This window comes from Homarus americanus, unplaced genomic scaffold (genome assembly GCF_018991925.1).
Source record: "Homarus americanus isolate GMGI-L3 unplaced genomic scaffold, GMGI_Hamer_2.0 scaffold34360, whole genome shotgun sequence".
NCBI classification, from domain to species: Eukaryota; Metazoa; Arthropoda; class Malacostraca; order Decapoda; family Nephropidae; genus Homarus; species Homarus americanus.
Genome location: NW_024739403.1, coordinates 4,489,904 through 4,500,383, shown reverse-complemented (window position 1 = coordinate 4,500,383; position 10,480 = coordinate 4,489,904). Strand labels below are relative to the sequence as shown.

At 46.0% G+C, this 10,480-nt stretch overlaps 1 long non-coding RNA gene across 1 annotated transcript; it reads left to right on the top strand.

The window, feature by feature from the left end:
- The first annotated feature begins 5,000 nt into the window (after positions 1–5,000).
- On the top strand, positions 5,001–9,688 carry LOC121874663. Its single transcript, XR_006090470.1, has 2 exons — positions 5,001–5,228; positions 9,139–9,688. It is a non-coding gene; the product is annotated as an uncharacterized LOC121874663 (long non-coding RNA).
- Positions 9,689–10,480: the final 792 nt, after the last annotated feature.

The following is a 10,480-nucleotide window of genomic DNA, read 5'->3' as shown; positions in this document are numbered from 1 at the left end:
CTAACTGGTCAACGAGACCGACGTAGGACCTCAAGTCGGTGAGGTTAGCAGGGGTGGGAAAATCCGTGATGGCGCGGACCTTCTCCGGGTCAGCTGCAATATCATTCCCTGAGAGGGTGTACCCACAAAAGTTCACTGAAGAGCTGGCCAGAACAAACTTTTCTGCATTTAGGGTGATGCCGTGCTTCCGGCACCTGTTGAGTACCTCGTAGATACGGCAGAGGTGATCCATGTAATCCTCATCGTACACGAGTATGTCGTCGACCACTTTCACACAGTTTGCCAGACCTTGTAGTGCCATATCACCTCGAAGACAGAAAGCGTCTCCTGTAGCGGTGAATCCCATGGGGCCACGGCAATAACTGTAACGTCTATGCTGGGTAATGAAAGTTGTAAGTGGTCGGTCTTCTTCGGCAAGCTCTATCTGCCAGTATCCACACAACGCATCCATCGTCGTGAAGAAGCCCTCCTTCGGGTTCACACTGCGTATAGCTGCAAAGGGCGTGGGAGAAGGGTGCGCAGGACGAGACACCTGACTGTTGAGCTTGGAGAGGTCAGTGGTGATCCGAACACCACCTTTGGGTTTTGTGACGACTACCATACGGTGGCACCATGGAGATGAGTCATCACTGGCTGGTGCAATAATTTCTTGGGCGACCATGGAGTCCAGCCCGTTTTTGACCACCTCGCAGAAGGCCAGGGGAACCAGTCGAGGGGTGTAGATAGCGAAGTGCTTCGCGTCGTCCCTCAGGTGGATCCTCATGGAGGGGCCTACTATCTTCTTGAGAGGCTTGGATTCCAGAGCGGACTTGGTCACCAGAACGTCGCTGAATTCCTTCAGGAAGTACTTCCGAGCATCCGAAGGAGAGGTGTCACTGGCAAGAGGCAGGGGTAGGGCGGCAGCAGGGTAGTTGCTGCTCCCTTTGTGCACCCTGTTGGCGTGTTTTACCTCGAGCATAGGTTTGGGGAAGCCCTGGGAGATGATGGCCAACTCTTTACAATGTCTGTAGGACAGCAAAGGAGTCGGGACACCGTTATGCACATCAATCCAGGCTTGACACGACCTGTTGCCAAAGGTGACCTGTGCTTGGAGTGAACCTAGGGCTGGGGCCATCTGTGAACCATCTGCCGTGAAGCGGAGATCTTTGGGTGGCGGTCCTCGATCACTTGGACAGAGCCCCAAGCATTGCAAATGCTGGGGACCGATGACTGTAGCAACAGCGCCGGTGTCTGGCAACATCTGAAGACGGGATGACACACTGCCGTAGGTCACGATGACGCTGATGTGCTGGGGGACTTTGGTCCTGGGACGCGAAGGGGAGCACACATTCCTAATATGGCTCGAGCGTTGTCCAGGGTCGTCATGCTTCTGATTGGAAGACTGTGGGCGGCCCTCACTGGTGGAAGGGCGCTGCTGCTTCCGCCGACGCTGTCCCTTGGGTTTGTTGGTAGGGCAACACTTGTCGTAGTGGCCCAGACGACCGCACACATTGCACTGGACGTGCTTAGCTGGGCACCGCACTGTCAGCGACCAGTGGCCCTTACGGTTACAACTATTGCAGGTAGACTCAGCAGCTGGACACACCTGTGTTCCGTGTTGCTTACCACAGTTGTTACAAAAGGAACCGGGCGTGGGCGTGCTGGGCGAAGGCGTTGAAGTAGACTTCTTGTCCTTCTTGTACAGGGACACAGCGCGTACAGCTGTAGGGGGAACTCGGATGGCAGAGGTGGCACACCTGGCAGCCTCATAGGAGCGACATATTGTCAACACATCCTTAAGAGAAGAGGAAGAGTCGAGGGAGGTGAGGCGTTGGACAAGCTCCTCGTCCTTAACACCCATCAGGATCACCTGCTTCAACTGGGTCTCCTCGCACTGCTGGTGGTTACCTGGGCATATATCTACCTCTTCCAAGGCTCTCTTGAGTCGTACATAAAAGACATCAAAAGTCTCGCCCTCCAGCTGTCTGCAGCTAAACAATTCACTCCTGCGTAGAGCTTCATTCCGCTGCCCTTTGATGTGCCGTTGTAGAATGTCCAGTACCTCCTCTACAGACAACGAAGAGGTCGGAGGTACCTGCAACGTATGTTCCAAGACACGCTGAGTTTCCAAGGACAAGCACATACGCAGCCGAATAAGTTGTTTAGGCTGTGACAAACTCTGGAGATCCACCATTGTAGCATAATCAGTCCACCGTCGCCGCCATTCACGAAAAATCTGGAAATTCACATCAAGCTTCAAAATGGGCGGTGTTTGAGCAGCCGCTTTAGGTGGGGCTGGGGCTGGGGGGCGTGAAGAAAGCATTGATGAGGTATCTGAACCAGTCGATACCGAGGCAGTGTTAGAGCCAGGGGCTTGGTTAACAGTGAGGCGAGATATCAAAGCTTCAAACCATGCACTGTCTTCCAATCTCCGTTGGTGGTCTCTCTCGGCCTCTGCTTGCCTTCTTTCTTCGTCCTCCACACGTCAATTAGCAAAGTCGTGACGCCTTTCATCCCTCATAAACTTCATTAAAGCAATTATCTCTGAAGACAATGCTGGAGATCGAGGTGAAGGGCTGCGCGATGTGGTTGGAGCTGGAGCTTCCTGTTCAGCCTGGTCATCCATCTCTGCCGAGCTGTCATCCGACTGACTCATCCAGGCGTTGGCTCCACGACTGCGTAAGGCATGAGACATAATAACTTAATCTGTGTACTGTGTCTTAAATCAGTGTTGACCGGTCAGCCCGTCGTATCAACAAGATCTGAGACAAAAAATTAATGAAATGCACAGATAAGTAGATTATACACTGCCCTGCATAGTTTTTGAGGTTTGTGTATTATTAAGCTTTTCTGGGTGTATTTTGCATGCTGATCTCAAAAATGTTATCCATTTTGCTCAATCAGGTCAGAATTTTGTGCTATAGCATTTTAAGCGGAGATTCAGGTAAAATATTGGCATTTTTTGCTCAAAATGGGGTCCTCATATTCGTTCATTAAAAAAATCATCCGAGACATTGGCAAGCCTCACAGAAAAAATTTCGGTCAGTTTTTAATGCCCTTACGATGCATTTAAATACACCCACGTGCTCGCCGGCCATTTAAATGTCCGCCGTGACACAAAGGAAAAGAGTATATGTCCGTGTTTTTTTTGCATATATTTTTTCACAATTAAATTTCTTTTTCATCTGGTGGTACATGGCATGTTTCCTCTGTCTGTGGGATAGTCGAGCAGACAAACAGCACTACATGCAATGTGACTGGCCTGCAAGAAGTGGACTTACTCCAGGTTCTCACAATGTTGTTGCCCATGCTCTGGTGAATCCGCAAAACATTCTTCTTCCGCCACTGCACATCAAGCTCGGTCTGTTCAAAAACTTTGTAAAGGCACTGGACAAAAAAAGCCAGGCTTTCAATTTTCTGAAAGAAAAATTTCCAAACGAGCTTTTCAAAGATCCCAAGTTTGATTGCAGCATGGATATAAATGAGAAGAAAGCCTGGCATGCCTTTAAGTCTATTGTCTCCAATTTTCTTGGCAACTACAGAAGTCCAGAGTATGAACGAGTTGTTGAGGACCTACTTCTGAGCTACAAAGTTCTTGGTGCACGCATGTCCATCAAGATGCACTTCCTCAGCTCCCACTTGGACTACTTTCCAGAGAACTGTGGTGATGTGAGTGAGGAACAAGGAGAACGCTTCCATCAAGATATCCGTGTAATGGAGGAGCGGTACCAGGGTCGCTGGGATATCAACATGCTCGCCGACTACTGTTGGTGTCTGAAACGGGACGCCCCAGACACCAACCACCAAAGAAATTCTCTGCGACAGCCATTTATGCATGTCTAACTGTAAAGGCATCTATGTAGTTGACATATTTTGGTCCTATGTGTTGTGGTTACATTTCTTATGATATATTTTGCATAAAAATTTTGACATCATATTTAAGAATTTCGATTTTTTCCTAATTCCCATAGCATAAAAATCTGACCTGATTGGGCAAAATGAATGGCATTTTTGGAATCAGCACGCAAAATACATAAAGAATCAGCTAAGAAACCCAGCACCTCATGAATTTTTTTTTCAAATGCAGCCCAGTGTTATATATATAAAGGAATGGCCGCAGTCAGTGTGTTCGTACGTGTGTGTGTGTGTGCGCGCGTCTCGGGCAGTCTCGCTGTGAGGGGGTGGAGGCGATCACAGTCAGTCACCCTCTGGACACGGTCAGAGAAGGGTGAAATGAACTCTACTCCTCATACATGCCCTGAACATACCTTACACCTTGGGAATCCTTTAGAACAAGGTCACACAGTTATGGCACTAAACACATAATGCACTATACACTTCACAGAAAATCACTGTCACTGACACTGCTCAAAGTTGCTATAAATTCTTGGAGGAGACGGCCATTAGCGGTGGTTGACACAGAGCAGGGGTCCATAAGCCAGTCTTGCCACAAACATTACACTTCACTTGTATAATTATCCAGTAAAATGACTCACCCCACCATGCATGTGTTCTGGTTATCAAGTTCTATCTACAGGAGCGAACACAAACACCTGTAGAGTTTTCGTAGGTTCTATTTACTGGATAAACAGAGATACACATGCGAGGTGCCGCTCCTTACTCTGTCTGGGGGGTCAAGTAGCCTTTCGGGCGACATGTGGTAAGTGATACATTAGCAGCTTCCATATGTCGCTAGGCACATTAATTAAGCGTATGGGACATAAGGTCACAATAAATAGGAAAGTGTTCAGGTGAGAAACATAAGAAATCAAAGTGAAAAGTAAAGGTTGGAAACTGTAGGCCTAGTTAGTGAGGGCGGGCCGGGGCAGCGCCCTCAGTGGTGCTCGCTTTTTCACCAACACAGGTCAGTGAACATCATCGTGCTATATTCAGCCCTGAAAAAGACTTATATAGCAGTTTTATAGATTAAAACTTTGCCTGATGTTATAAAGTGAAGTAGTAATGTGTTAGAGTGGGTGATAACGTTCCATCAGGCATTATTTCTCATTGGTGCCCGCTTTTTCACCAACACAGGTCCCACGCGTTCTGAGCGTCGCCAGAAAGGCGCCATTACTCCCGTGAGAGCCACACCATGTGAGGTGACTGTACGCCGTTATGCTACTCCACTGTGCACCTGTGGATTCCCGGCATATCACCACCCAGGAGCAGGAACACATAATGGAATGCTTTAGAAGCTCCGCGGTCGTCACTTGGAGCGACCAAGAATACCAGGTGTAGAAAAAGTACTGGTATGTTTACTGACGGAGTACCCTTCTCTACCCACCAAGGGCGGTGTGCGAACGAGGTGCCTGATATGTGTACTTAGAAATAACAAGGAGTTCCATATTTGTAGGTGTGGAGTGTAACCGGAGTGTGGTGAGATGGTGCTACAAGGTGGTGAGATGGTGCTGTAATGTGGTGAGATGGTACTATAATGCACAATAACCTAGGGTGCTATATTCCAAACAGGTGAAGCAGTCTAATGTGTTGGGTGTCATTGTAAGAAGGGATGACTGAGGTAAGGAGGTCAGTGATTGTTATGAAGTATGGGTGTTAATGACACACAACTGATGTAAGACGTGTGTTGTTGTGGGCAGTGTAACTAAAATCATAGTTGTTCTTCTGAGGAAGGCCAACTCTTCTTGTAATCAGACGGGAGGCAATATGTTTTATAAGGAATAAATTAGTTAAGACATGTTACTGTCTCACCCTTCTTCCCATTATCGATTTGGTCAATGAAAAACCCAACCCAATGCCTAGCTAACGAGCTACGTACTCTCCAGAGGGGGTCTGGTGGCAGCGACCTTAAAATTAAGAATAGAGTTAAGTTATCCCCTTAGAATTAGTGACCCCAGAATCTGGCAGTATAACAGTACTCCAGATGGTGAAGCACTTCACTCTTGAAGATCGTTACGGGGGACGGACCATCTAGATAACCGAACGATCTTCTTATAAGACCCAATAATTTATTTGGCTGATTTACCTTCTTCTCGCAATGACCCGAGAACTTCAGTTCATTGTCAACATACACACCTAGGTCCTTCTCACATTCAGTCTCAAATAGTGCAGTTTCTTCATCCCGTTGGGACATATGATACGCCTCCTTACCATTGGTACGCCCCAGGTGCATCCTCTTACACTTCCTGACATTGGATGTCAGCAGCCATTTCTTCGACCATTCTTGGAACTCACAGAGATCCTTCTGCAGCTCTTCACAGTCCGCTTGGTTCTTAATTTCCCGAAATAACTTGGCGATATCGGCAAACATTTGTATGGAGGAGTGTACAACGTCAGGCATTATCATTTATGAAACAAACAAACAACAGCGGGCCCAATACACTGCCCTGTGGTACCCTGCTTGTGACAAGTACAGATGATGATATCGTGCCATTATTCACCACACACTGCTTGCAGCCATGTAGAAAGTCTTCTATCCACGCTAGGGCATTTCCTCATACTCCGTAGCCTTCCAGTTTGATTTTCAGCCTTTCCTGGGGTACACTGTCGAAAGCCTTGGCAAAATCTAGGTATATATTGTCGATATTACCACCCAGTTCCAGAATATTGGTCCAAATATCCAATACCATGAGCAATTATGCTAAGCAGGAGAGCCCCGGCAGAAAACCGTGTTGGCAATCCTTTACAAGGTTGTTTCGTAGTAGATGTTCCATCGCGGCATCTCTGATAATACTCTCAAGTACTTTACATATTACGGTGGTCAGGCTCACCGGTCTATAGTTGTTAGTGGAGTGATGTTCCCCCTTCCTGAAGATAAGACTCACATAAGCTACTTTCCAATCACTGGGGACCTTTTGTTCAACCAGGCATTTACAATACAGGATCTTCAGGGGCTCGCCAAGCTCTTAGCATTCTGGGATGCGCAATGTCAGGGCCGGGGCTTCGATGGACCTTTAGCTTTGACAATTTATTTCTAATACCCTTTTCTGTGAACACAATGTGGGTCAGTGTTGTGTCGAACCGTCTGTCTTCACACGCAGGTAGGTTAATTGCATCCTCTCTTGCGAACACCGAGGAAAAGAACCTGTTCGATGCCTCAGCTTTATCCTGGTCAGAATCTGCGTAACTACCATCTTCAAGCCTCAGGTCTGATACTCCTACTCACGTTTTAATTTCGACTTTGCATAGCGGTAAAACGTCTTTGGGTTTGACTTGACCTCGCTTGCAACCAGCCTCTGGAACCCCTTTTCAACCCTTCTACACTCTGCCTTTGCTTGGTTTCTGGCTCTTGCATACATCCTCCTGTCCTGCTCATCGTTTGACCCAACCCACGTCTTGAATGGTTTTCTTCTTAACTTTGTCGACCGCCGCATGGTTCATGTGTAGGGATCCCCTCGTATTCCTAGAGGCACTGAGTTTGTTCTTGAATTTATAGTTATCGATCAAATGGGTCACTTTACTAGTTATTCAGCGTAGTGTCTGCGTTCTTGTGCCTAAATGAGTCAGGCCAGTGGATACCCCTTATCTCTTCCCTCATCCCGTTGTAATTTTCCTTGTAATATTTGCACCTTGGCCTGGCCTTATCTTGAAATAGGTAACAGTCAAAGCTGAATGACAACACTATATGGTGACTGGTGCCAACTTGGGCAAGGTGTTCCAGCTTGGCCACCATACCCTCCTCGTTTGTTATGATGAGGTCTAGTGGCTTGGATGTTTGCTCCCCTCTGTAATGTGTCGGGTCTCTAATATGTTGGAACAGAAAATTATCTCCCAGAGTTTCTACAAAAAGAGTAGCAGGGTTATTCAAGTCATTTAGGGTGAACTCGTTTCTCCAGTCGATGTCGCCATAGTTATATTTTCCCATGATAAGGAGGTGGCTAGGGTTGAGCATCTCTGCCTTGTTTACCAAGGCTCTTAAGTTCCTTTGATTTAGTGGGCCACAGTTTGGGGATCTGTAGATACACCCGACAATAAGTAAGTCCCCTCCCTTTAATTTAATTTTGCACCACTTGGACTTTTCAAAAACATTCTCTCCCTGTACCCTCGTTTGGTTGGCTCTAAGGTCTTGCCTGACATAGATAACCACACCCCTCTTGCAAGTTTCTTGAGAATGGTTCGTAAATGAGTCATATTCAGCAATACTGAACTCACATTCCTCTGGGTCGATCCTCCTGTTCTTGTACAACAGTTCTACAACTCCTACAATATCGGGATGGTGTACCTTCAGTAGTGTTTCAAACTCCTCTCTCTTATCAAGGAAGGTGTCAGTATTAGTGTAAATGACATTCAAGCCAGAATTTGTTCTCAGTAACTTCTCTGCTCTTAGTAGTAACCCCCCCATTCTCAGAAGCTGCAGCATTTGCTAAGTACACAGTATTTTGCAGGGTGTGGTTAAAAATGTCATTGTTTACACGGCGCTCGCCTCCTCCCGGCTGGTAAGCGAAGCTGGTGCCACCTCCTGTTCTGCGCACATCATTGTCATTCCCCCCCAAAAGCCTTTAATTCATATTACGCTATATAACATTCAAATCCACCGCGCTTGTAGAATCTCAGAAAACGGGAAACATTGATAAAGGATAACTCGCCTACTCAATGTTACTGAATCATTTGTTGAATTGTACCCAGGTACGGTTATATAATGTTAATTGTAGGAGAACTCAAGGTATCTATAAGATGATTGGGAAAGTCCAGTTGATCCTGACTAGTGTACTTTAGGATTAAGTGTAAATCGTGGTTCGAAAGTCATAGTATTTGCGTCTGTGAACGTTTAGCGAACCTAACTTCCGCAGATATCATATGAAAATACATGAGAACAATGATCTGGAAAAAGGATAAAGGTATCAGAACTATGTGAAGTGTTAGAAGTGATCCAGAAACTATGCTTCAAAAAGAATATCTTGTATACCCACGCCATGAAAATACGACGCAAGGGTTTGTTCAGGTTGGGGCCTAGGCCGCCTCGGGTGTGCCGGGTTGATATTACAGTATAACCCAATGAATTTACCCAGGAACTAGTAAACCAGACCCTTACCTTAGTGTGTAATTTAGGATTAAGACATGTATCTATAAAGCATAAGGTCACAATAGATAGGAAAATAGAGATGTGAGAACCATAAGAATTCAAAGTGAAAATTAAATATTGGAAACTATAGGCCTAGACAGAGAGGAGCACTAGTGATGCCTCGGCTTCTCCCAACACAGGATGACGCGTTCTGAGCGCCTTCCGGGTGTCACCCATGACCACACTGTGAAGGCCATACCACAGTGGTCATGCACCTCCACTGTGGACCTGTAGATACCCTACATATCACCACCCAGGATAGGAGAAAATCACTGTATACTTGAGAAGTTTTGCTGTCGCTACGTGGAACGACTTCCTAATACCAGGCATGGAAACAGTACTGGTATGATTACCTGGGAAGTATCCCATCTGCTCATCAAGAGAAGTGTAATGAAAATACTATTTGTTCTTCTGATGAAAGCCAACTCTTTTGTAATGTAACAGGTGATGTTGCACTCTAACAGGTGGAGCAGTCTGATGTGTTGAGTGTTATTGTAAGAAGGGATGACCGAGATAAGGAGGTCACTGATTGTTATGAGCAGTACGTATGTGGGTGATACGCAATTAATGCAAGACGTCTGTTGTTGGGCAGTGTAACCAAAATCATCGTTGTTCCTCTGAGGAAGGCCAACTCACTTGTATTTTAACGGAATGCAATATGTTTTATAAGGAATAAATTAGTTAAGACATGTCATTGTTTCACCCTTCTTTCTCCTTATCGATTTGGCCAATGAAAAACCCAACCCATTGCCTAGTCCACTCTGCCCGCTACCTAACGAGCTACTGCCCAGAGGGGTTCTGGTGGCAGCAACTCTTAGAAATTAAGAATAGAGTTAAGTTATCCCATTAGACTTAGTGACCCCAGAATCTTGCAGTATACTCACGGGTGGGGAATAGAGCGGGTGGAGGGTGCGCTGCTGCCCCCTGACTCTGTGTCGGCACACTTGCTTCCACTACCCTCTCCCTGAATATTACCCATGAACACCCGCCCCCATTCCTCCTCGACTCTTCCCTTCTCTGCTTAAAGCCCTGTAGGAGCTTCTTGTGCTGTTCCCTCTGCATTACCGTGCGATCTGGGTGAATAAATACACTCCGAAATGCCTTGTTCTTGCTAATTTTTTTGCCTGCCAAATAACCTCCCATTTCTCCTCCTCACTCACAAGTGTGATCCTGAGGGGGTGAGGCTTATCCCCCTGCTTTTGTCCCAGCCTCCTCACACCCTGAGGGGTTGGTGGCATCTTCAGAACTTCTGTACAAATATTCCTAAACTGCATCTTAAAATGTGTTGTCCTACTCTCAGTTCCCCCCACCAGGTACGTAGATTAACTAATGAAAATGAATATTGTTTTAAAGTAACAGCTACCTGAATCATTAGACTATTTATATATACATATATATATATATATATATATATATATATATATATATATATATATATATATATATATATATATATATATATATATATATATATATATATAT